Below are 27,000 nucleotides of genomic sequence, written 5' to 3' on the forward strand. Positions count from 1 at the left end.
TTGAGTGCCCTGCTTCATGCATCAAACTTGGACTGTTCATCTGTTTCACATATGTTAATATACATGTTTCAATGCTATTCTCTCAAATCATCCCACCCTCGCCTTCTCCCGCAGAGTCCAAAAGTCTGTTCGTTACATCTGTGTCTCTTCTGCTTATAGTCTTGCATATACAGTCATTGTTGCCATCTTTCTAAATCCCATATATATGTATTCATATACTATATTGGTGTTTTTCTTTCTGACTTACTTCTCTCTGTATAATAGGCTCCTGTCTCATTAGAACTGATTTAAATATGTTCTTTTTAATAGCTGAGTAATATTCCATTGTGCATATGTACCACAACTTCCTTATCCATTTGTCTGCTGATGGACATCTAGATTGCTTCTATGTCCTGGCTATTGTAAACAGTGCTGCGATGAATACTGGGGTACATGTGTCTCTTTCAATTCTGGTTTCCTCAGTGTGTATGCCCAGCAGTGGGATTGCTAGGTCGTATGGCAGTTCTATTTCCAGTTTTTTAAGGAATCTCCACACTGTTCTCTGTAGTGGCTGTACTAGTTTCCATTTCCACCAACAGTATAAGAGGGTTCCCTTTTCTCCACACCCTCTCCAGCATTTATTGTTTGTAGACTTTTTGATGGCAACCATTCTGACTGGCGTGAGATGGGACCTCATTGTGGCTTTGATTTGCATTTCTCTGATAATGAGTGATGTTGAGCATCTTTTCATGTGTTCCAACAGTTGTCTTTTTAAGGGCCTACTATGTGCAATTCACTGAGGATTCAAAAAGGAAGAAGATATGAATTTTTTTCTCAGGGAATTCATAGCCTTAGCTTGGCAGATTGGACTCCAATGCAAATAGATTTTACAAAGTTGAAAGTGCAAATTGCTCCAGGGAAGGAATAAAATGTTATGAGCTCAACTCTTGACTGTTTACTATAGGACAACATAAACAACCAACCTGGATATATTTATAAGCATTCACAGGCACATAAAAAAGCATGTTTATTTTCCTGAAGCTTCTCTAATGTATTGCCATTTTCTCCAACATTATTTCTATTTATTGCACACACTTGGTAAATTTTTCATTGTGTATAAATGTCATTAAATTCTGCTCACTAGCTACTCTTGAGTTAATTTGTTTGCTTTGTGGTTGAAGGGTTTATGAGGAATGGTTCTACTCTTGTCTGAAAGAAAATACAAATGTCTCACTTGTGAGAACTCCTCATCCTCTTTTATCTTCATGTCAGCTGTGTTTCTTTAGAAGTAGTAGACTGAACTTCTCTCCAGAACTTTCCCAGCTTTGAGAACTGAACTAGACAATCTGAAAAAAAAAAAAAACAAAAAAAAAACCCTCAAAAACAAGAACCTTCCTCCTCCTTGTCCAAACCGCCAGCTCCTGCTTCCTTGCCACTCTTTTTGGCTTTGCTGGGGCTCTCATAGAGTTCAAGAGCAAATATCTATCACTTTTTCAGTGTTTACCATGTCCAAGGCATTTTACGTATATTTCCCCTGAATTCTTTCATGATGTCAGGTGAAGAATCTGAGGCCAAGAAGTCACGTGGTTTCACTAAAATCACATAGCTATAATTTAGAGCCCAAAACCTAACTCCGAAAGTTGCTTTTCCCACTGTGCTATGGAACATTTTTTGGTTGTGCTGGGTCTTTGTTGTGACGCCGGCGCTCAGTAGTTGCAACATGAGGGCTTCTCTAATTGTGGCACACAAGTTATTAGTTGCTCTGTGGCATATGAGATCTTATTTCCCTGACCAGAGATTGAACCCTCGTCCCCTGCACCTAAAGGTGGATTTTAATCACTGGACCACCGGGGAAGTCCCATGGTATGCTACTTCTAAGCCAAAGATCCCAATAGAGAGACGATGCCCTTTACTCCAAGGGGAAAAAAAAAAAGAAAACAAAAACTCAGCAACCAATAGACTTTAAAGACAGTTTTCAATTACCCAGATCTCTCATACTGATAATCCCTTTATTGTCCTGCCCTTATCCTCATATCCAAGAAGTAGGTGCAAGCTAGGAAGAAATAACAGGAAAAGGAGGTATCCGTCATAACCACCTCACTGCAGAAGGGAAATTTGTTTTGCCTTTTTTCCAACACTACAAATCCCGTGGTGATTGGCTGTTGATGAGCTCATTTTACCCCCTAGTTCCGCCTGTGGGGTGTTTCACTGGGGCCTCTCACCCTCCTCTGTGTGTCTTTTGCCCCGCTGTGGATCTTCGTGCTTTGCAGGAAGCTGGATGTTGGGGTGAGTGAGGTAGGTTGTGAGGCCAGTGCCTCTGTCTAATCTTTATGAAGCAGGAGTTTTTCTTACTGACTCAGACCTGGCCAGGATGAACTCATGCTGAAGCTTAAAAAGGAATCTTTCCAGCTGGACTCACACTTTTGAGATTCTACTGATGACTGTATTTTCTGGGAAGCCACATGTGTTCTCCTAGTGGCTCACATAGTCTATAGCACTGCTCTTTCAGGTAGAAGCTGGATCCTTATAAATGTCACAGGAGAGATGAAGAAAACAAGATACTGAGAGTGTCAGTGAATTGCAGAGCTGTGAAAATTTGAGATTTTGGGAATGAGTCAGATTATTTCTGGAAAAGACATCTGCAAGGATGAGCGAGGTTGGGGAGTGTCTCTTAAATTTTTCTGGAGCGGTTTTAGTTTTATCCTTCTCCAGATTTTGCGATTACTGGCAAGGGTAGAGAATGGAGGTTAAGAGTTATTGATTAAAGTAAGACTGTTGCAGGGGGAGCTTCTAGTTCATGGTAGGTTCAAATGTGACTCAGCAATGTGATATGGCTGGCTGAGAGAGCTGAGTCACTCTCAGGGCACTTCAATAGAAATATGATATCTTGAATCAGAGATGTGATTGTTCCTCATATTTTGGGATACTGGGGAAATGCACCTCGAGTACTGGGTTCATTTCTGGAATTTCAATTCTGTTTTGTCTAGGAAATTCTAGAATCTTTCTGAGTCACTTTTTCTGAGCTCAAAAAACAAGAAATGTCAGAGGTGACAGACATCTGATTTAGTCAGGAATATAATTGAATATGGCTAAGTGGAGTAAGTTTCAACTTAAATTTCGAGCTAATCAGATAAAAATAGCTAAGAAATATTAATATTTAATAACTATTGAGCATCAGCAGTTTCTGCTTTGAGTTATGTTTAACTTTGAAAACCATTTTTATTATGCTTAAGCTTTATGAAAATAAACTCAAAAGTAAAATACAATATTAGTTCATTCAACATCCAGTTGATCCTTTCCTGGTGGATAGTGCCGGGAAAAATATTGTAAGGAATACAAAGAAGAATAACACATTCTGTCCTCCCTCTATTCCCTTTACCAAAAATGTTTATGTGCTATTTGGGGAAACAAGTAATACTGAATAAAAAGTTAAATAAGAAAGGCAAAAATAAGATTCCTTCCAGCAGAAAACTAAGACCCAACCTATCTGTAGTAGCTATTATGCAAACTCTCTGCCTGGAATCAAGAAGTAAGCAGAGAGGCTCTGAGCTGTGAATTAGATATCAAGAGGTCCTGGCATTAAAATTTAAGTTTACTGAGTATAAACAGTCATACCCTTGTTCATACCCTTGTTTATACCCTATCCTTAATTTACAAACATTTCTAACTCCAGGTCTACCATCTTTGTAATGTTAGCAAATCAGGCAGCAATTGAAATGGGAAAAGAGGCCATCATCACATAGGCAACTACCTTTTGGAAACGAGGTAGCCAATAAATAAATACAGGCAGACACCCTGACAGTAATAGGGCTTGACACTGACAGCTAGGGAACAACATATGACAGACGCTATAAAAATCTCTGACTGGGGTAGGTTTCAGAAGCCCCACTGAGCCCAGTGACCCTGAGAGCTTCATTGAATTAAGGTGCATTATAGTAATTGATGTGTTTCTTCTGAGTCTTGATAGCCTGTGTTCATAACCATGACCCTGAGGCCTGCAGGAAAGATTCAGTTATGCTCAGGAGATGCTGTTTAAGAAGGTGTGTGGGTTCAGTGTATTTTTTTCTTAAATCAGTTTAGAAAGACATTTTTTCTAATGTCTAAAGCAGCGGTATTGTAATAGAAAAATGTTTTTTGAAAAGAAAGCAGAAATAAGACAAAAAGGAATTGCTGCTTTAAAAAAGAAGTTGGGAAACCATTTGACAAAGTGAAGGTTTAGTGATTGCTGCTTAATTTTCCAGAAAACCTGGTCAGCCACAAGGACTCATTCTCTAAGGAAGTTCTCTGGATTGCCAACAATAATAAATGCTATACAACTGAGCTGTCTAATAAAATCTATCTAATAAAATGGTAGCCACAGTTACATATGACTGTTTATACTTAAATAACATTAAGGATTCAGTGCTTCAGTTGCACCAGCCATATCTCAGGTGCTCCCTGGCCACTTGTGATGAATAGCTAACATATTAGACAGTATGGATATAAAAATATTTCTATCACTAAAGAAGATTCTTTTAATCATCACTGCCATAGAATGTCAGGAGGAAATGAGGCTTCATATGAGGATTAAAGCAATCATATTCACACCTTTCAGTATTAGTTTCTCGTTTAGCTTTGGTGTTTGTGTATTTCAACTAAAACTTCATTGCAGGATTCAAGTTAGGTTTGGTTCTGTTAGAATTAGTCAGAAAAACCCTGTATCTGAAATGATTTCATGGGTATGATGCTTTTGCATAGGTTTAGAGGCAGCTAGATAAGTTTTTTGAAAATGTGATGTTTCTGCAAGTCCTTTTTCTAAATGTACAGAAGGTTCTGGAAAAATCACAGAGTCACAAGCCTCTTGGTTAATTCCATGCTAAGTAATTGGTGTATTTATCTTAATTTTTAAAGAGTTAGTCTGCAAGATATATATTAGAAGTAGTAGGGAAAAAAATCTCAGCCAGCTCTTCCAAATAGACTTTAGGGAGCAAAATTACTTCTTCACAAGTGTGTTCAGCCACAACACTATCATGTTTTAAATCACCTGAGAAGGAAATGTTCACCAGCTCGCTAGTGGTCCAGTCTGTGAGTGATGGTCATGATAAAGAATACATCTCTTAGGAAAAGCAGAAGACCAGTAAATTATAGGAAAGATAAAGGTATTCAATTACAGGTCAAAGGGGTTCCTCTTTAGCTGACTAATAGTTGTCATGATATATGTGGATTTAAAACAAAAAGAGGAGAAACTAAAGTCAGTTTAATATGTAACTTATAATTTGAGCAGGGAACAAAACGACATTCTCCATCTTATAAAACTCAAGTTGATGACCTAATTTATTTTTTCCCCAAGGGCAGCCAATGCTGTGTTGGAGGTGGCATCATGAGAATGTTGTAATGTCCATGCAGGCCTTTAGCAACTTAGGTATTTTATATATGTGAGTTCATGAAAACCTCCCGGTTTATTGAATGTTCTGAACTTGATGGGGCATGAAACAACTTTGCTCTTTGTTGTATCCCTTAACTTTCTAGACATTCTCAGATGATAAGCCAGTAGTCACCTTTCCCATGCATTAAATATGTCCACCCATAGCCTGGATGGGAAAGGAGTTTGGGAGGACAATGGATACACATATATGTATAGCTGAGTCTCTTAACTCTTCACCTGAAACTATCACATCACAACCTTATTATCATCTATATTCCAATATAAAATAAAAAGTTAAAGTGTCCACTCAATGTAATATCAAAATCCAATTAAAAATTTTTTAAAGTCCTATGAATTAATCTCAAAAGTATACAAGCAGCTCATGCAGCTTAATACCAGGAAAATAAACAACCCAATCAAAAAATGGGTCAAAAAACTAAACAGACATTTCTCCAAAGAAGACATACAGATGGCTAATGAACACATGAAAAGATGCTCAACATCACTCATTATCAGAGAAATGCAAATCAAAGCCATTGATGGCAGCCATTCTGACTGGCATGAGTGAAGTCCCATCTCATGCCAGTCAGAATGGCTGCCATCAAAAAGTCTACAAACAATAAATGCTAGAGAGGGTGTGGAGGAAAGGGAACCCTTTTACACTGTTGATGGGAATGGAAGCTAGTACAGCCACTATGGAGAACAGTGTGGAGATTCCTTAAAAAACTGGAAATAAAACTGCCTTATGACCCAGCAATCCCACTGCTGGACATACACACCATGGAAACCAGAATTGAAAGAGACATGTGTACTCCAATGTTCATTGCAGCACTGTTTACGACAGCTAGATGTCCATCAGCAGACATGGATAAGAAAGTTGTGGTACATATACAAAATGGAATATCACTCAGTTATTAAAAAGAACACATTTGAGTCAGTTCAAATGAGGTGGACGAAACTGGAGCCTATTATACAGAGTGAAGTAAGTCAGAAAGAAAAACACCAACACAGTATATTAATGCATCTATATGGGATTTAGAAAGATTGCAACTATGACCCTGTATGCAAGAGAACAAAAGAGACACAGATATAAAGAACAGACTTTTGGACTCTGTGGGAGAAGGCGAGGGTGGGATGATTTGAGAGAATAGCATTGAAACATGTATATTACCATATGTGAAACAGATGACCAGTCCAAGTTTGATGCATGAAACAGGGCCCTCAAAGCCAGTGCACTGGGGTAACCCAGGAGGATGGGATGAGGAGGGAGGTGGGAGGGGGGGTTCAGGATGGGGGACACATGTACACCCATGGCTGATTCACGTCAATGTACAGAAAAACCACCACAATATTGAAATTAGGTTCCAATTAAAGTTAATTAATTAAAAAAAAGCAAAAACACTTACCCAGTTTAAAAACTTCTCCCCACCTCCAGCTCAGGCCTTCCTTGGTCTTCCCTTTTGGGGGAAGAGGGATGTATAATTGGTTTCACGTCTACTTCCTGTCCCCCTTATCCATCCGTTAGCTGCTGTAGTAAGAGGGTTGGTGGAGGGCAGGGAGAGAGTCAAGGATCAAGCATGAGGAATGGTCTTACCTGGTACTGTGGTTTGATACAGAACCTTCTGAGTTTGCAGAAGTACAATTGTTGGCTCATTGTGAGGTACTTTTGAGGATTCTCTGGGCTCTGCCATTGCTGAACTTTCTCATTTTTCCAAGTGAGAACAGAACTTCAGTCCCCTCTCCAGGGGAGGCCGTGGGGTGTGTTGAAATACACAGCACACTGATAACTCTTGCCATAGAAAATATCTATCCTTAAAGAGCCTAGAGGTGGGTAGTGGGCTCAAGCTGGCAGAACTGGCAACTCAGTCTCTTGGCCAGTCCTGCCAATGTGATCCAAGATATGAGAGTTCTTAACATCTCTTAAATGGTTTTACCTGTGAGCCTCGACAACCTGAGACCACAGAATAAGTGGTCTTTAACATCCTGTTATAAAAGCACCTGGACCTCTCAGCCAGGAGGAGGCCTAGTTCAATGGACATCTTAGCTGTGAGCCCTGATTGCCATATACTTGGTAATGAACCCAGGAATCTAGAACATTTCAGTTTAATGTGACCATTGCTCACAAGGCTCTCTGTCTCTGTTGGGAGAAGTGAAGTGAAAGTCGCTCAGTTGTGTCTGACTCTTTGTGACCCCATGGACTATACAGTCCATGGAATTCTCCAGGCCAGAATACTGGAATGGGTAGCCATTCCCTTCTCCAGGGGATCTTCCCAACCCAGGGACTGAACCCAGGTCTCCCACATTGCAGGTGGATTGTTCACCAGCTGAGCCACAAGGGAAGACAGATAAACACAAGTTCAGTCTATATCATAGGTATTCCACGCTCATCTAGGTTTTTCTATAGCCTTCATTAATAAGCACTTACAGAACCTATTGGATTTGTGTGTGGGCGGGGAGGGGCAGATAATCAAGGATGACTTCCTGGGGGCGGTAATCTCTTTTGAGCTAGGTTTTGAAAGAGTAATAGGATATGACTGCAGATATGAGTGGCACCCTCCTTAGGCCTGGGCCTATTCTGGCCCTCCACAGCCTGCATGTCTCCATGGGGCAGGGCCTATGTGGGGCCAAGGAGCCATGCCCTCCCTTCTAGAATCTAGAATCTGCCTCATGCTCTGTATACCCAAACCCTGGAATTTCCTGTCCACATCTGCCTCCATGGCCTATGTGGGCCTCATTCCCCACCTCCCACGGGCAGTCCATAACCTCAGTGTGTGCACCCATAAGCCTAAGAGATGACAAAGAAATGTGGCTGAGATAGAAGCATTTTTATGCACAGCCCAGCATTTCTGTTAGCACGAGGTCCCTTGTGCTGTGGGATGGAGCTGAGAGTGAGAAAAGAAAGTGGGCTGGTTGAGGACCAAGGGCCAAAGACTAGAGTGAGAATTTTGTATTTGAAGCTGACCTTGAGGTCATTATGAAGGAATCAATAACAAGATTGGATAGACTATACTTCATTTAATAACTCATCAGCTTGATTTATAACTTAAATATTTACATTTATGGCCTGCAGGCCTCCGTTTGTATTCCTGTCCCAGGTTCTGCAAATGTTAGGAGTGGGAGCGAAGGCAAGCGCATTAATTAGGGCGGTTGGATGGCGTCAGGTCCTCGGGGATAGAAGATAGCTCTAGATTAATTAGGAAAGAATCCTAATTAGGAAGAGATCCAAGAATCAGATGAATTTTAGGTGAAACCTGCAATTACAGGAAGGCTCAGTTTGGTGACGGAGGACTGGCTGCAGGCAGGGAGGCGAGGGTGTCTGAGAGCAGCTGTGGATGCTTCCAGATGCTGCCTGGACCAGAGCTGGACCTGGGAATAATCACTGCTTGGCAGCTTGGTGGTTGACTCTGTTTGCAGGGCGTGTGGTATTCAGAACACAGACACCTGGAAAATGGTGATCTAAGGAAAAAGGGTGATCTAAGAAGAAAAAAGGCAGGTGGCCCTATCCAGGTGTGTTTATCACACATGATGATAAAGGCATATCACAGTGATGGTGCTGATCAAGTGACAGCGGTCACTGGCTGCTGTGGTTGGGCTGAGAGCTTGAGGTACCCACTGTGTCCCTCACGGGGAGCTCTGTGTATTGGGTTGGTCAAAATGTTCATTCCAGTTTTTCCGAAAGATGTTACAGAAAAAAAAAAAAAGTGAATTTTTTGGCTAACCCAATAGATTAAGGAAAGCGCAGAATTAATAGGGTTAAACTTGAGAGCACAAAACTTGGAATTTGGGAAATGGAGGCATCTGAAAGTGACAGCTAGGATGGTGGGAGTGGCAGGGTGAGGAGTTTCAAGCTTTTAAACAACATGTTTATTGCTAACATTGCATTTTATAATCCCAAATTCCCCAGTTTTGATTGCAGTTGCCAGCTGCTAAGAGATAGGCTTTTTTTAATGGGCTGCATTTATAAATTTGGGCATTTGGGTGCTAGTGGAGAGTTTATTTCAACTTTACAGCAGCCCGAATTGATAATAGTGTGAAAGGACACTGGGCTGCACGCATTTAGCTCAGACACAGCTATTACTAACCTTGTTGGCTGGAGGCATGCGGTGGGAATCCACATCTATCTTCATTTGGATTGTACTCTGACTCCACCCCGCCAGAGGTCTGCTTCCTCCATGGGCGTCTGTGCGTGTGTGTGTATGTGTGTGTGTGTGTGTGTTGGGGAGAGGAGGCGGGCACGGCAGGGCTTTCCGAAGAGTGGTTTCTGTCACCTCCTTTGGAAATGATCATATACATTTGGAGCTGTTACCCGACGGATCTGCCATTTCATGTCACTTTGCGTTTGGCCACTTGGCTGCTCTGTCTCACATAAGTCCTGTCTCATGATGCTCAGCCCAGGAGGGTTCGCTTTGTGCAACAGTGTCCTTTTGGCAGCATAACATATTACTTTTTATTTGTCACTATAAAAGGGATGAGGAGTTGAAAAACCAGTGTCCTAGAGGATATGGAAAACGGATTCTGACTCATGGCCTCCGTCAGATCCATCCATCAGTCTTTTTCCTTGTTCTCCTTGTAGAAATAGCCTTCATCTCGTCTGCTCCTTTTATCTCTGTCTTCTCTCTCTTAGCAACCCACCGCATATCTTTTATGCTCCTCACCACACTCATGCTCTTTGTGAGAGCAAATCCCTTCAAGGAAAGTGATTAAAATGTATGAGCACTCACTAACCGTGGCTACTTTGGAAAGGGTTACCTGTATCACTTAGATAGCAAATAACAATTAATCCTAAGTGCTCGTAGGCCTTACAGAGGGACCTAGGCTCCCCTAAAGTGGAATTAGAAAATTGGCTTTTCAGTAGTACCTCTTGATGGGAAGGGGTGGGAGCCCAGGGATTGAGATGGGATGGGGATGAGGGAAGTGGGCAAGCTTGCATGTTTCTGATTTTGAAATGCTTGAACCGGTCACTACACACAGGGCAGCCTAAATCAGCTGCCTGGCATTGTGAGGATGGGAGATGTGGGATGGAAACAAAATTCCATTTCCTGGATTCGCATGGCTGTGTGTCTGTATCTGAAGTGGGAGGTAAGGGGTACTTGGTGTAGGGGAGCTATCTCTTGGCTTAAAAACATGGAGTCGTATTGGAGTGCTGGCACACTCAGTCACATGTTCAGCTGGCTTGAGTACTTGAATGTTGATTATACTTGAATTCAGCATCTATTGTGAATGTGTGGGAATTTGTTTGCCTGGTACTTGGTTACATATTGTTGGGCACAAGGAGATTTGTACATATTAGGGAGGTTGTAGATCTTGGGACAGCATGTTTAATTAAAAACAATTCCCTTACCTACATGCTCTGAAATAAACAAAAATACTATTTAAGCGTTTACATTTTGTTCCTTGCAAAGTTTAGCACAGGCAGGGATGGTCCTGAGGGAAATGGGATTCTTGATCTTTACTGTATGGGATTATTAAAAGTGGATTTGCATGTATATGTTTATATGCAGAGAAAAACTTTCTGGAAGGGTAAACAATAAAACCCCATGTAAGTTATCTCTACACAGCAGAATTAGAAGAGGCTGATATTCTTCCTTTTATTTAGTCTCTAGACACTTTTTACAGTGAGGTTGCTTTGCTGGGGTATTTAAAAACAGGTTGAAAAAAGAAGAGCATTAAAGTTAGGAATTGGAGTTAGGAATTTGATTTTTTAGGAATTTGATTTTTTCATACACACACACAAACACACACACACACATAATTCCCTATCTCTAAAGAATAATCGGTCCTAAATCATATTTTCACACAAAATGGATATCTTTTGCTTGGTAGGAAAGAAAAACAAAGCATTCTTATAAACACACTTTCAATAAAGAAGAAAATTGATACTTAAGTAAAATTCAGTAGGCTGCTACAGTGAAAGTGAAAGTTGCTCAGTCTTGTCCAGCTCTTATTGTCCAGCTCTATAGTCCTGGATTCTCCAGGCCAGAATACTGGAGTGGGTAGCCTTTCCCTTTTCTAGGGGATCTTCCCAATCCAGGGATCAAACCCAGGTCTCCCACATTGCAGGCAGATTCTTTACCAGCTGAGCCACAAGGAAAGCCCAAGAATACTGGAGTGGGTAGCCTGTCCCTTCTCCAGGGGATCTTCCTGACCCAGAATGAACCGGGGTCTCCTGCATTGCAGGCAGATTCTTTACCGGCTGAGCTATCTTTTGTTTATAGTATGCCAGGCATTTTACACATATTATTTCTGGTTGTTTTAGCAACATTGCATGGTGGTATTATCTGCATTTTATAATTGGAGTACAAAGAGGTTAACCAGCCTGCCTGAGGCCACATAGCAGGTGAGTGTTAAGCTGGGATTTGAGCAAATGCCTGACTATAAACTTTGGTTCTTTCCATATGCCAGGCTGCCATCCTCAAATCGAAGACATTTAGGATCACTGAAATGTATCTTGTAGGTATTGGCTGTGCCTCGTGATTGCTGTTCATCCCCAGGCATCTCATTCTACCTCATGCCTGAATAGCAAAATAGTTCATACGTGTACAACCTCTCCTCCTAAAGGGCCCTAGGGTTACTCTTGCTAAATAAATTATCTGTTAAAAAACCACAACCATCCAAATAATAAAACTTGCCAGCCATTTCTAGAATATTCATCATGTGTCATACATATGAAATCTTCTATATGAATTATTTTTACAACAGCCCTGGGAGGAAGATATCACTATGAGCTTCATCATTTGTAAATGGGGAAATTGAAGCATCAAGATATCTTAACTTGTGTAGGAGCACCCGGCTAGGGAGTATTAGAGATGGTTTAGGATCCAGGAAGTCAACTCAGTTCTACGTGCTACCTCAGGACAAGATGCTGAAGAAAGTGTACGCTTACAGTGGTTAAGACTCTGCCATGCAGAAGCCAGGGCTGTAGAGACTTTCTGGAGGAGAGGATAGTGTTTGCTGAATCCCAGAGTGTCTGAATCATTTAGTGGCTAAGTGAGTAAGTGAAGTCGCTCAGTCGTGTCCGACTCTTTGCGACCCCGTGGACTGTAGCCTACCAGGCTCCTCTGTCCATGGGATTTTCCAGGAAATAGTCCTGGAGTGCACTGCCATTTCCTTTTCCAGCAGATCTTCCCTACCCAGGGATTGAACCTGGGTCTCCCGCATTATAGACAGACACTTTACCATCTGAGCCACAAGTCAACTCTTAATTCATAAATGGACCACCGTATGGACAGAATTTACCAGTCAGCGTAATTCTTCCCTCAGGTTTTTGCTGTAGAATATTCTGTACCATCTAATAAACCAGCCGTCAGTAAAAACTGAATGGCAAATGATGATGTTATATTTGGGGAGGATAACTTGAGCATATTCTCTCCTTCTCTGGATACATTTGGTTCCACCTGTGAGGTGTATTAGACTATGAGAAGGTGACTTTCTTGGACTCCATGACCATGCCCATGGATAATTGTTTTCATTAAGTTGTGTTTTTATATTAGCCTTCTAATTGTTTTTGAAAGTTTTACAAAACTATCTACACATACCCTTTATGTAAGATCTCTAAGAATTTTTTCTGTGAGTTTTTCACTAGAAAAACTTTGACTTTCCTGAGAAGCTATTGTGTTTCTTCCCAGATAATAAGGATTATGTAATCCAACCTGTGTCTGCTTTCACCATGCCTGCCAGGAAGCTCAGAAGTGGGGAGACAGTGTATTCAGTGATAAGAGTCTGAACTCTGCAGTGTCAGACTTCCTGGGTTCAAAACCTGATTCTTCTTCTACTTACTGACCAGCAACCTTGGGCAAGTTTCTTCCATTTCCTGTTCTTCAGTTTTCTGACTTATAAAATGGCAGTAGTAATGCTGTGTTTCCTTAGTCATCAGCCATGCTTTTTTTTTTTTCCTTTGGTATTTTAACATCTCTGAATTCTCTTAGTTTAATTAGCAGTTTTTCCTTTCTTAATGATGCCTTATATTCAGTGAAATATGGTCTCTCTCTCAACCATGTGGTTATTATAAGAATGACATAAGGCGACACGTATACATCATTTAGCACATGAATGTCGTGAATGTTATGACCTTTTTACATGCTCAGTCCCAGGAACCACAGTCATCCTTATTGTTAGCTCATCTGCTTTCCTCCTTTTAACTGTTCTCTTCCTTTTATTTCCATTTTATTCATTTTACTTTATTAGTCCCTTTTGAAAAGCAGTGTAAATGAATTGCAAAAAAAGTAAGACAGTGTTGTAAGATGCATAACTACCACCAATCGAAACCACCCCAAATAAAGAGAGCAGCCAAGTCCATACACACATATTCTTACATCAAAGGAAAATAAATATTAACTGTCTGCTGCTGCTGCTACTGCTGCTAATAAGTCGCTTCAGTCGTGTCCGACTCTGTGCGACCCCATAGACGGTAGCCCACCAGGCTCCCCCGTCCCTGGGATTCTCCAGGCAAGAACACTGGAGTGGGTTGCCATTTCCTTCTCCAATGCATGAAAGTGAAAAGTGAAAGTGAAGTTGCTCAGTCGTGTCTGACTCTTAGCGACCCCATGGACTGCAGCCCACCAGGCTCCTCCTCTGTCCATGGGATTTTCCAGGCAAGAGTATTGGAGTGCAGATTAGCTGTCTGTTGTCAGGCTAATCTCCCTTGGAAAAGTGGGTTGGTTAAAGTCAATGGTTATTTTTCTGTTTGATAGTTACTGGTCACAGTCAATCTGAATCTCTTGTCTAGTTGGTGGGACATGACTAGGAAAGATTGCTTTACATAATTTTGTATCACTCTGTGTAATGCCTTTCCTACATGCTTTAACTTCTTTACTCTCTAATAACTTTAATCTGCTCTTTAGTGGCTCAGTAGCTACTGGAATGAGGATTGGTCAGTTTTTCCCATGACTGACAAGGAATTTTTAGTAATGGTCTTCCACTTGGCATCAGGTACAGGTCCGGAATCTTCACTTCTTCGTTTTCTCCTTATACTGTATCTCTGAAACACTGTGCTGGTGCCAGGTGGGAGGGGGCCAAGCAAAATCGAAAGGGGGCAGAGTTGTATTTCTTTAGTGCCTACAGTGTGCCGGGGCTTTCTGATAGCTCAGCTGGTAAAGAATCCGCCTGCAATGCAGGAGAGCCTGGTTTGATTCCTGGGTTGGGAAGATCCTCTGGAGAAGGGATAGGCTACCCACTCCAATATTCTTGGGCTTCCCCTGTGGCTCAGCTGGTAAAGAATCTGCCTATAATGTGGAAGACCTGGGTTGTCCCTGGGTTGGAAAGATCCCTTGGAGAAGGGAAAGACTACCCACTCCAGTATTCTGGCCTAGAGAATTTCATGACCTGTATAGTCCATGGGATTGCAAAGAGTCGGACATGAATGAGTGATTTTCACTTTACACTGTGCCAGACCTCCACTTGGCAGCTTACACACACACAGTCCCACTTGATCCTGATGATAATATTGTGGGCAGATATTATTATCTTCGTTTTTACAAATGAGGAAATAGTCTCAGAGTGAATAAACTTGCACAAGCTCACACAGCCAGTACATGAGGGATCTCTTATTTAAATTGGATCCTGCCAGGTTCCAAAGCCTGTGATCTTTCCATGGATACTTTCCAAGGCCCCTGTCCTGTTGTCATTTGTTTGTACATTCATACTTTCACCTGCTCATTCAGGCACTCAGTCATTCATTCAATGAGCAAACGTTTATTAATTGCCTGCTGTGCATCAGACACTGTGCTGGGCTCTGAAGATTAAATAAAGACAATTAAGATTTCGTCTCCCCTCTTACATCCCAATGGAGAACACAGACAAGCCAACAGTGACATCTGGTAGACTTGCATGACTCCAGAGCCCCTGTGTGTGTATGTGTGCGTGTGTGTGTGTGTCTCTGTGTATACAGGCTAGTTGAAGACCCCCGCACTTTTCCCCCTAAATAACATTAACATTTTTCTGGTCAGAGAAATTAGCATTCCCATCTCCCCGTCCCTGCCATGTCTCTTTAAATTCATTCTCACTGTGGACAGAGTGATTTTCCAGATGCACACCTGCTTATATCACTTTCCTTTTTAAAACCCCTCGATGGCTCTTGATGGCCCCAGGATGAAGTCCAGGCTTCTTAGCACATCTTACTAGCCCGTCCTTGATCTTCTTTGTGTCTCACTCCACCTTGATTTGGCTGCCTGGGATTTCTGTGATGCTCTGAGGATACAGTCCAGGTTTCTTGTCTTGCCTCTTCCTTCACCCCCAAGTCTTTGATCCAGCTCTACTGAACTTCTTGAAGATCTAAGAAATCTCAGAACATGCTATACATCTCTGAACTCTAGTCTTTTGCCCCAGGTGTTCTCCTTGCCTGGAACATCCCTCCCCTACCTGCCACCCTCAACCCGCCTTTTGACTTTTTTGTCTTCCTTCCCCGTCACCTCCTGTGGGAAGCATTCCCTGACCCCAGAACCTAGGTCAGGGGTCCCTGGTGTGTGTTCCCATTCCTGCACGCAGGACCCATTTAGGACTTTTAGCACATAGTCATATGTGTTAAATGTCATAGCTCCTATGGACACATCTGTCCCCTCTATTGGCCTGTGAGTGCCGGGAGCTTGAACTTGTTCTCTGCTGAGTTGTCAGCAGCTGGCACCCTGACCGGCACCTAGCGTTGTTGTTCAGTCGCCCAGTCTTGTCCGACTCTTTGCAGCCCCATAGACTGCACTCGGCACACAGTAGGAGCTTAGTAAACATTGTTGAGTGAGTGGATGATAAATTTGTATGCCAATACGAAGAAAGCAGAAGGTCTGTTTTCTTTTATACCAGTATGTACTGAAAAATGCTTAGCCTTTTTCTTTTATTTTTTCATTGGCTAATAGTTAATATTCTGTGTCAGATTTGACTGGATCAGGGGATGCTTAGATCTGGGTCTGTCTATGAGGATGCTTCTAAAAGAGGTTAACGTTGGGTTAGTGAAGTGGGTAAAGCTGCCGCAGTGCAGGGTGAGAGGGGTGCATCTTGCATCTGTTGAGAGCCTGAACGGAACACATACAGGGAGGACGGGAGGATTCTCTCTCTGCCTGATTGATTGGGCTGGGACATCAACGTTTTCCTGCCCTTGGTGCCCTTGATTCCTTTCCGTTATAGACTACTATGAGATATTGAATATAGTTCCCTGTGCTATCCAATAGGCACTTGTTGTTTTCTTTATAAACAGTAGTGTATATCTGTTAATTCCAAATTTACCTTCCCCCCTATGCATTTCTTTATTGCTTTCTCTGTCTGGGCAGCATAGTAGATTCCATTTTGTTTGTTTGTTTCTGGATCAACTTTAATCAAACTGTACTGTAAGTTGAGAGATGCCAGTTTTATTTGGAGAGGGCAGAGGGAAAACAAACATGGCCCTCTGTGGCGAGCAAGGTGTTACACCTGGGGTCTGACTTGCTTGTGTCATACCACTCCAGAGTTCAGGTGCAAGAGAAGGTGAAAAATTCTGCAGTACAAAAAAGAAAAAGAAAAATCCCAAACAAAAAAGTTGTCTTTTGCACTCCCTTGGACTAGTAGGGCACTGAGTGTTCACAGCCACACTGTGATTAATTCCCTGGATGTATCTACAGCCTTCTCCAGACAGCCACGTTTTTCCACTGACAAAACATTTAATTCTCAGTGACATTTCTCCATCATTATAAATAGCAGGGAGTTTTTGATCATTTGTAAGTGCCAAAGCTTTTTTCTTCCAGTGGGGCTACAGCAGTTTGAGCAGAGCCATTTGGATCCTAAAACAGATCGATTGGCAAGTATTACACTTGGCTCTTCAAAGAGAACTGCTGATTTTAGCGCATTAGGGGGAAGTTTCACAGGAGTATACATTTTCATATTTTCCTCTTGTCAGGAGTTTGCAGAGCACTAAGATTTTCGTGTAGCTATTGATATTCCAGACTAGCTCCAGTGATCTCTAAGAGTGTCACACATTTTGAAAAAATTATCAAAAAGAAATCCATTTCAGTTCACTGTAGTTACGGGGGCTTACCCAGTGGCTCAACGGTAAAGCATGTGCCTGCCACACAGGAGACACAGGATATGTGGGTTCAAGGCCTAGGTCGGGAGGTTCCTCTGGAGGAGGAAATGGCAACCCACTCCAGTATTCTTGGTAGGAGAATGCTATGGACAACCCGGTGGGCTACAGTCCATGGGGTCGCAAAAAGTCAGACATGACTGAGCAACTGAGCAACGCTCATGCCCGTCAGTTCAGTTCAGTTCAGTTCAGTCGCTGAGTCGTGTCCGACTCTTTGCGACCCCATGAATCGCAGCACGCCAGGCCTCCCTGTCCATCATAGTTATGGGGAATTCCCCAATGCTGGCCAAGCATGTTGCCGGGCAGCCACCCAGACCAGGGGCTTGCCTGTGGGCTCGGGTCTGTCACTGCCACGCTATCTGGAGCGATGCGTGTTGCCAGGGAGCTTGTTCTCCTTTTGTATCCTTCCTGTTGTTCCTCTTTTAGGTGCTGGTGAGTGAGATGGGTGAGTAAAACTTGGGAGAAGGCATCATGTACGCAGTGAGAAGATTAAATTTTCTGAGTGTTGATTAGCATTCTCAGCACTGCTTTAAATATGTATACTGTAATGAACTCTTCTCTGCTAAAATATGGCATTACATGATCTTAATGCTGATTTCTGTGCCATCGTAATTTCCATTGAGTATACTTTATTGCTCCCTGATCCTGGGTGAGATGAAGATGCTGAGCTTGTTTTCTTTCTCAAATGTTGTAGAAATGTCAACAAATATTAATAGTTGTTTAAATGTCCCCAGGAAGGTAGAGAAGCAAGTGTTGAAGGAGGGAGCAGTGCTGTGCTCTGGGATGGCTTGGGTCTGGGCAGGCGTGGGCCTCCAGTGGAGTTCTTGGTTTGTTTTTGTTTCTTAAATAAGAGCTTTATTGAGATATAATTTGCAGGTCATAACATTCTCCCATTTATGGTGTACAACTCAGTGGTTTTTATGTATTCACAGAGTTGTTCAACCATCAACACTCACTCATTTTACAAAGTTTTCATCACACCCCAAATAAGCTTGGTCCACATTAGCAGTCACTCATATTCCTCCTTCCTCCCAGGCCTTGGCAGCCACTACTTTCTGTTTCTGTGGATTTGCCTCTTCTGGACCTTTCATGTGAATGGAATCATACACTGTGTGGCCTCTTAGGTGTGACTTCTTTTACTTAGCATGACATTTTCAAGGTTTATCTGTGTTTCAGCAAGTATCAGAACTGTTGCTTTTTTATTGCTGATTAATATTCTATATGTGTATATGATGTTTATCCATTCATCAAATGATGAATTGGGTTGTTTCACTTTTTGGCAATTGTGATTAATGCCGCTATGAATATTCGTAAGCAAGTTTTAAAAAATTATTTATTTGTGTACTTACTTGGCTCTCTTGGGTCTTAGTTGTGGCACACAGGATCACGTGGGATCTTCATTATGTCATGTGGGATCTTTCACTGTGGCACACTGACTTTCTAGTTGTGGTGCTTGAGCTCAGTAGTTGTGGGGCATGGGCTTAGTTGCTCCATGGCATGTGGCATCTTAGTTCCCTGATCAGGGATTGAACCCATGTCCTCTGCATTGCAAGGTGGGTTCTCAACTACTGAATACCAGTGGAAGTCTCCATGTGCAAATTTTTTGTGGACATTTGTTTTCAATTATCTCTACAAGTGGAAATGCTGGGTCATATGGTAACTCTGTTTATTCATTTGAAGACCTGCCAACATGTTTCCAAAAACACCATTTTTTTGTTTTTTACAATCCCACCAGCAGTTTATGAGGATCCCAATGTCTCCACATCGTCAGCAACACTTGCTATTGTCTGTCTTTTTTATTTTAGCCGTCCTAGTGGATGTAAATAGGTATCTTCTTGTGGTTTTGATCTGCATTACCCTAGTGGTTGCTCACATAGAGTGTTTTTCCATATGCTTATCCACCATTTGTATGTCATTGTTGGAGAAAGGACAATTCAAATCCAATGCCCACTGGCATTTCTTTTAAATAGATTTTTTTGGACAGGTATTAAGTTCACAGCAAAATTGAGTGGAAAGTAGGAGAGTTCTTATCCACCCCCCACCCCTGTACATGCATAGTTTCACCAGCTATCAACATCCTGCACCAGAGTGGCTGTTGAGCCTACATTAACACGTCGTTGTCACCCAAAGTCTGTAGTTTAGGGTAGGGTTCACTCTTGGTGTTGTACATTCTGTGGGTTTTGACAGATGTATAGTAACATGTAGTCATCATTACAGTGTTTATCATACAGAATGATGTCACTGTCCTAAAAGCCCTTTATGCTCCTACTCATCCCTCCTGCCTTCCCTACTGCCCCCCCAACTCCTGGCAATCACTCATCTTTTTACTATCCCCATAGTTTTTGCCTCTTCTGGAATGTCATGTAGTTATAATTGTACAGTATATAGCCTTTTCATATTTGATCTTCCAAAGTGGCTGCACCATTTTGCATTCCCACTAGCAATGTGAGAGTTCCTATTGTTCCATGTCCACACTAGCATTTGATGATGTCAATGTTTCGGATTTTTGCCATTGAATAGATATATGAAGTACCTCCTTATTATTCCTTCATTCATCTTAAAATTGATTTGTCTTTTTATTGTTGCATTGTAAAGGTTCTTTATATATTCTGGATCTACATTACATATCATCAGATACAAAATTTGCAAACATTTTCTCCTATTCTCTGGGGTTTTTTCCACTTTCTTGATGATATTCTCTGCAGCATAAATGATTTTAATTTTGACGAAGTTCAGTTTACCTGGTTTTTTCTTCTGTGGCTTGTGCTTTTGGTGTTATATCTAACAAACAATTGCCTAAATCAAGGTCAGGAAGTTTTAGTCCTATATTTTCTTCTAAGAGTTTTACAGTTGATGCTCTTACATTTAGATTGATTATATACTTTAAAAATATTTATTTATGTATTTTATTTGCTGTGTCAGGTCTTAGCTGTAAAACAAAGGATCTTTGATGTTCTTTATGGCTCTGTAGTTGTGGCATGCAAACTCTTAGTTGCGGCAGGGATTAATAGTTCGTTGACCAGGGATTGAACCTGGACCCCCTGCATTGGGAGTGTGGCGTTTTAGCCACTGGACCATCGGGGGAGTCCTTGGTGATGTATCTTGAATTAGTTTTTGTATATGAAATTAGGTGGGGGTCCAACTTCATTCTTTTACATGTGAATATCCAGCTGTCCCAGTATACTGTTTGTTGAAATGACATTCTTTTCCCTCCATGGTCTTGGAACCCTTGTAAAAACTCAATTGATCATAAATGCAAGGGTTTATTTCTGGACTCTAAGTCTATTCCATTGATCTTTAATTCTATCCTTGTGCCAGTATCCCAGGCTTGATTATTATAGCTTTGTGGTGAGTTTTGAAATCAAGAAGTGTGAGTTCTCTGGGTTTTTAAAAAAATTGATTGTTTTGACTATTCTGGGTCTCTGAATGAAATTTTTAATGCTAGAGTTCCATTTCCACTCAAGATTCTGGCTCAGGAAGAAGAGGGCAGGGCTAGTGCCTGCTGGAGGGGATAGTGACTCAGCATAATGCTACTGGGGATGTGGTGCTTTGTTCTGGTGTCCATGGTAACACAAGTGCTTCAGTAGGTTTCTTGCATTCTGGGGGAAATGTCTTTGAACACCACTACCACCACCACCCCCTCCTCTCAAATTTTCATGGCTTAGGAAAGCTGAAAGCCCTTTTAATTTATTTAATTTTATTTGTGGCCACACTGCCTTGCTTGTGGGATCTTAGTTTCCTGACCAGTGATCGAACCCTGGCCCCCTGCAGTGGAAGCCTGGAGTCCTAACCACTGGACCCTCAGGGAATTCCCTGAAAGCTCTTTATAAACTTCTTTGAACATATTTATTCATGATCCCAGGGTCTCCCGTGTCTGGCACCTGCAGCTCAGTGGGCCATCTCAGATTCTCTCCCCGCTGGCACCTTTGGCGGCAAACAGCCACTACGTTGGTTCTGTAAGTCATGCAATCATGCCAAGCATTTTGCAGCTTTGGGGGACTTCATGAAAGTTGGTGGCTTGCTTAGGTAGTTCTACAGGATGGGTGTTATTCTTTCAACTCAGTTGCCCTTTCTATTCCCCTTTCTTTAGTCCCTTCATCCCAGATTTTCCCCTCCCCTTCTCCAGCATTTGATGCTCACTTGTACAGATCAACTTTCCTCTTTCTTTAATGGCTCATTCAGCTTTGAAGATACAACTTCTAGCCTGGGGAGCTCAGCAAAGCCTTCTCCCATCAGCAGAAGCTCTCTAAGAGGAAGTCTCCTTCCCGCCTGCAGAGAGAAGGAAACTTTTCCATCTGATTTCTTATGTTAACTCACAGCAGCAGTCTGTCAGCCCTATGGCGGGGGTGGGGGTGGGGGTGGGGCTAGGCAGGTGCAGATCTGCCATGGGCTCTGGTAGCAAGGAACAGGGAGCCAACTTTCTGAGGTCCTTCCTGGGTTCAACTTTCTGTGAGTCTGGAAGTCCTTAGTTTCCTTATCAGAGTCTCTTCAACATTTTCATGAAAGCAACCAGACTGTGGCTTAAATGTTCATGGTTTTGTTCTCTTGTGTAAACAGTCAGGAGTTAGGTAGCCCGCAGCTGGCATGCAGGCCTCTTGCATCCTGCTGTTCTGATGTCCTCAGGGGACCTCCTTGGGACCCAGCGTGGCTGCTTGAGCTCTCTGCCTCATGTCTATGTCCCTTTCAGCAGGAAAAAGAAAGGCAAAGACAGGATACTGCTTCCCTTTAAAGACACTTCCTGGGAGTGACCGCAATTCCACCTACATTTAATTGACCAAATCTTAGTCATATGGCCGGACAAAGGAGACTGGAAAACGTAATTCCAGGGACCATGTACCCAGTTAAAGGCAGTGTTCAATGCCAGGGGAGAAAAGGAAATTGACATTAAGGAAGAGAGCCAAGGGTCTCTGCCACACACCCCTCGGACATGGGAGAGGGATCTCAGACTCTGGAGGGGTCAGTGGGGACAGACCAGAATAGTTGCTGCCTGCATGTCAAAATTTTCCTTCAAGTCTCTCTCTTTCTTTTTTTTGGCCACACTGTGTGTGGCTTGCAGGTTCTTAGTTCCCTGACTAGGGATTGAACCTGGGCCATGGCAGTGAAAGCACCAAATCTTAACCACTGGACCACCAGGGAACTCCCTCAAGTCTGTTACTTTTAATTTTAAAATTCTGTGCACATTCTGCACCATAGTTCATATATCCAGGTTTCCCACACTGTAACATCTGATCAGTACAGTGGGTGCCTTCGAATGGTTTGCTGTGGTTAGTTGTTGTGGCTTCACTTATTTCCTCTCATGCTCTGCTACCCCCTGGGGTGTGTTCCCAGGTTGAGAAGCAAGACTTTCCTTGGACTTGATAATAACAGTTTACTACCCAAAAGGCTGGACTTAGGCTCATGAGGCTCTGTGGGAGCTGGTATTTAGGGACTTTCAGTCCTATCACATGATCAGGAGTAGGGCCTGCCTTTGGAGACAGACACACTGTAATTACCAAACTTGAAGCATAGTGCAGGGTATAAAATAAGGCCACAAAAAAAATCTCTTTTGGGAGAACGAAAGAACAAGTGAGTTAACTGCACCTACAGTTCGGACTTGCACGGCTGTGGTTGTAGTATCTGTTGGGGGCTTCTTTGATGCTTATTCACTTTAACCCACCAAGCCTTTAAGCATCTATTACATGCCAAGAAATCAACAATTAGGGGAAACCAAAGATGAGTAACTGTGGTGCCTACTTTCAAGGAGCTTCCATCTAGTGGGAAGGACAGGAAGCAAACAGAAGGTTTAATATCAGTATTCAGTATGGAGAAGCACGCAGGAGGGGCACCAATCTCAGGAGAACGGGAGATGCATGCTTCCTGGAGGCATTGATGCCCACGACAAGTCTTAGGTGCTTGAGAATCATCCCAGCATTGAAAGAAGGGAGAGAGAAAGCAGGTGTGAAGGAGCATTGGAGAGAGAAACTGTCGGTAGTTGAAAGTGACCAGGGTAGAGTTGTCTCCAGGCCCCTGTTTCGTCACTTTGGGTGTCAATGTTTTGTGGTCCTCTTTGCCTAAAGAACTGGTGGTGGCATTCTAACCTCGCCCCCCCAGTTGGTTTTGTGCCCATGCTCCTTTCTAATCATATGGTTTGGCCCCCATTCCTCGAACATGTTCCTCATTCCCCATTCTTGGCTGGTTATATAATCTCTGCATACAATCATTTTTCCTAGCTTCTCCTCTGGTTAAGTCTTACCTCCTCTTGGGAAGTCCTAACTAAGATGTCATCTTGTTTGTGGAGCCTTAAATTTGTCCTGAATTGGACTTGCTTGGTTCCAGAATGCATATGTTTTACCACGTAGCGCTAGTGTGTAGTTAGTTGCTCAGATGTGTCTGACGATTTGCTGCCCCATGGACTGTAGCCTGCCCGTCTCCTCTGTCCATGGAATTCTCCAGGCAAGAATACCGGAGTGGGTTGCTATTCCCTCCTCCAGGGGATCTTCCTGACCCAGGGATTGAACCCACGTCTCCCGCATTGCAGGCAGATTCTTTACCATCTGAGTCACCAGGAAAGCCCCATTTAGTGCTGATCACAGTCAAAACCCTAGTCATATACCTGTTTACATTGCTCATCAGTCCTCTATGAACAACTTGAAGGCAGGGATCATCTGAATCATCTTTCAGTCCACGATTCTTTACTAAAAGAGTGAGAGTGCACCCGATTTAGACTCAAATCTGTGTTCAGCGCTCCAGTCAGGCAGGAGCCCTGTGCCTTGGGGAGCCCTTTGCCCTCTCTGGCTTCCTGGTTCGCTCAATTGTACAAGAAAGGTAATGACAGTCACCACTGCAATGGGGAGGTTGGATAGGCAGATGAAACAACATATGTAGAGTGTATTTAATAGAAGCTGGCACATAATATGGGCTCAGGAGATACTTGCCCAAATTGCTGCTGTTTGTTTTGGTCTTGCTTTTTTCCAGGCTGGGGGTGCTGGGGTCTGTAATCACCATAGATGCTCTAGTGTGAGAAACGGTGTGGGAATTGGAAATATTTGGTGCTATAGACTTTTTTTTTTTTTTTCACTTAAGGAGGACTGCAAGATTTTACATTTTCAGGGGAAATAGCCAAGGGAATTGGAAGCCAGGCAGAATATGCATCTTCAGGACATGTGGTGTTGAAATCCCTGTGTGTGTGGATTTGCTGTTTGCTGCTATGGAGCTGTGAACATTGAAAACTATGATGGTGAAAAAACACGTGCATTTCATTCTTCTGAAGTGATTTTCTGAGCCGAGAATCAGGGCTCCATTTACTCACTAACCCATCATTCCTCACCTCCTCTTCTTCCTGACATAGCCCCGATCCACATAGGCAGGAGACAGTTTTGCCTCTTCTGATTCTGTGACTGTTAGTGTATGGATGCTTATTAGCCTTGCTCATAATAACAATTTGCAGTGGTGAGCTTAGAAATATAGCCTACGTCTCTGCAGTTTAGTGGCTTTTAAGCAGAGATATATGTCAGCATTTGTCTAGAGAACTTTAAAAAGAGTAGAGAGTCCATGCTCCCCCACCCTCCCCTCCCCAGGCTGTGATCCCCTACATCTAGAGTGGGCTGAGACATGTCTGGAACCTTCCCAGAGTCCCCACATGTGTCTACCCCTGGTTGAGGAGCTTTTCTACAGATCACCCAAACATTTTTTTAAAATCTGGCCAGAGTGACAGCCTGTGTCAGAGATGGCAAGTATAAATGCCATTCAGGAAATCTACTACTGAGCTGAGATTGGCAAGCTGTCAGGCTGGTGGCTTTAAAGGGAATGAGAGTCTGCAGTTTTGTTGAAAGAGAAGTTTCTTCTGGGCTCATAAGCACACAGACATCTCCCACTGTGGGCAGCAGAGAAGTTGGGGCTAGATGTTGGACTGGAGAGATCCTCAGAGTTAGTAATCTCAGGGAGATTATCCAAGAAAAGGAGGAACAGGTAGATGCTTTAGGGCCAGAATCCTCTGTATCAACCTAGAGGGGTGGGATGGGGAGGGAGCTGGGAGGGAGGTTCAAAAGGGAGGGGATATATGTATCAGTTCAGTTCAGTTCAGCTCAGTCTCTCAGTCCTGTCCGACTTTCTGCGACTCATGAATCACAGCACACCAGGCCTCCCTGTCCATCACCAACTCCCGGAGTTCACCCAAACTCATGTCCATCGAATCGGTGATGCCATCCAGCCATCTCATCCTCTGTCGTCCCCTTCTCCTCCTGCCCCCAATCCCTCCCAGCATCAAAGTCTTTTCCAATGAGTCAACTCTTCACATGAGGTGGCCAAAGTATTGGAATTTCAGCTTTAGCATCAGTCCTTCCAATGAACACCCAGAACTGATCTCCTTTAGGATGGACTGGTTGGATCTTCTTGAAGTCCAAGGGACTCTCAAGAGTCTTCTCCAACACCACAGTTCAAAAGCATCAATTTTTCAGCGCTCAGCTTTCTTCACAGTCCAACTCTCACATCCATACATGACCACAGGAAAAACCATAGCCTTGACTAGATGGACCTTTGTTGGCAAAGTAATATCTCTGCTTTTCAATATGCTATGTAGGTTGGTCACAACTTTCCTTCCAAGGAGTAAGTGTCTTTTAATTTCATGGCTGCAATCACCATCTGCAGTGATTTTGGACCCCCCCAAAATAAAGTCTGACACTGTTTCCACTGTTTTCCCATCTATTTCCCCTGAAGTGATGGGACCAGATGACATGATCTTAGTTTTCTGAATGTGGAGCTTTAAGCCAACTTTTTCACTCTCCTCTTTCACTTTCATCAAGAGGCTTTTTAGTTCCTCTTCACTTTCTGCCATAAGGGTGGTGTCATCTGCATATCTGAGGTGATTGATATTTTTCCCAGCAATCTTGATTCCAGCTTGTACTTCTTCCAGCCCAGTGTTTCTCATGATGTACTCTGCATAGAAGTCAAATAAACAGGGTGACAATATACAGCCTTGACATATTCCTTTTCCTATTTGGAACCAGTCTGTTCCATGTCCAGTTCTAACTGTTGCTTCCTGACCTGCATATAGGTTTCTGAAGAGGCACGTCAGGTGGTCTGGTATTCCCATCTCTTTCAGAATTTTCCACAGTTTATTGTGATCCACACAGTCGAAAGCTTTGGCATAGTCAATAAAGCAGAAATAGATGTTTTTCTGGAACTCTCTTGCTTTTTCGATGATCCAGTGGATGCTGGCAATTTGATCTCTGGTTCCTCTGCCTTTTCTGAAACCAGCTTGAACATCTGGAAGTTCACAATTCACGTACTGCTGAAGCCTGGCTTGGAGAATTTTAAGCATTACTTTACTAGCGTGTGAGATGAGTGCAATTGTGTGTTAGTTTGAGCATTCTTTGGCATTCATTGCCTTTCTTTGGGATTGGAATGAAAATTGATCTTTTCCAGTCCTGTGGCCACTGCTGAGTTTTCCTAATTTGCTGGCATATTGAGTACAGCACTTTCACAGCATCATCTTTCAGGATTTGAAATAGGTCAACTGGAATTCCATCGCCTCCACTAGCTTTGTTCATAGTGATGCTTTCTAAGGCCCCATTGACTTCATATTCCAGGATGTCTGGCT

At 42.6% G+C, this 27,000-nt stretch overlaps 1 protein-coding gene and 1 non-coding gene across 2 annotated transcripts in view; one reads left to right on the top strand and one right to left on the bottom strand.

Moving 5' to 3' along the window:
- The window catches only part of KIAA1549L (KIAA1549 like), a 303,264-nt gene that overhangs the window by 78,875 nt on the left and 197,389 nt on the right, over positions 1 to 27,000 (top strand). The window lies entirely within an intron of this gene.
- Positions 22,488 to 22,559, bottom strand: TRNAE-UUC. The gene has a single exon. It is a non-coding gene; the product is annotated as a tRNA-Glu (tRNA).

This window comes from Oryx dammah, unplaced genomic scaffold (genome assembly GCF_014754425.2).
Source record: "Oryx dammah isolate SB20612 unplaced genomic scaffold, SCBI_Odam_1.1 HiC_scaffold_17, whole genome shotgun sequence".
In the NCBI taxonomy this organism is placed as follows: Eukaryota; Metazoa; Chordata; class Mammalia; order Artiodactyla; family Bovidae; genus Oryx; species Oryx dammah.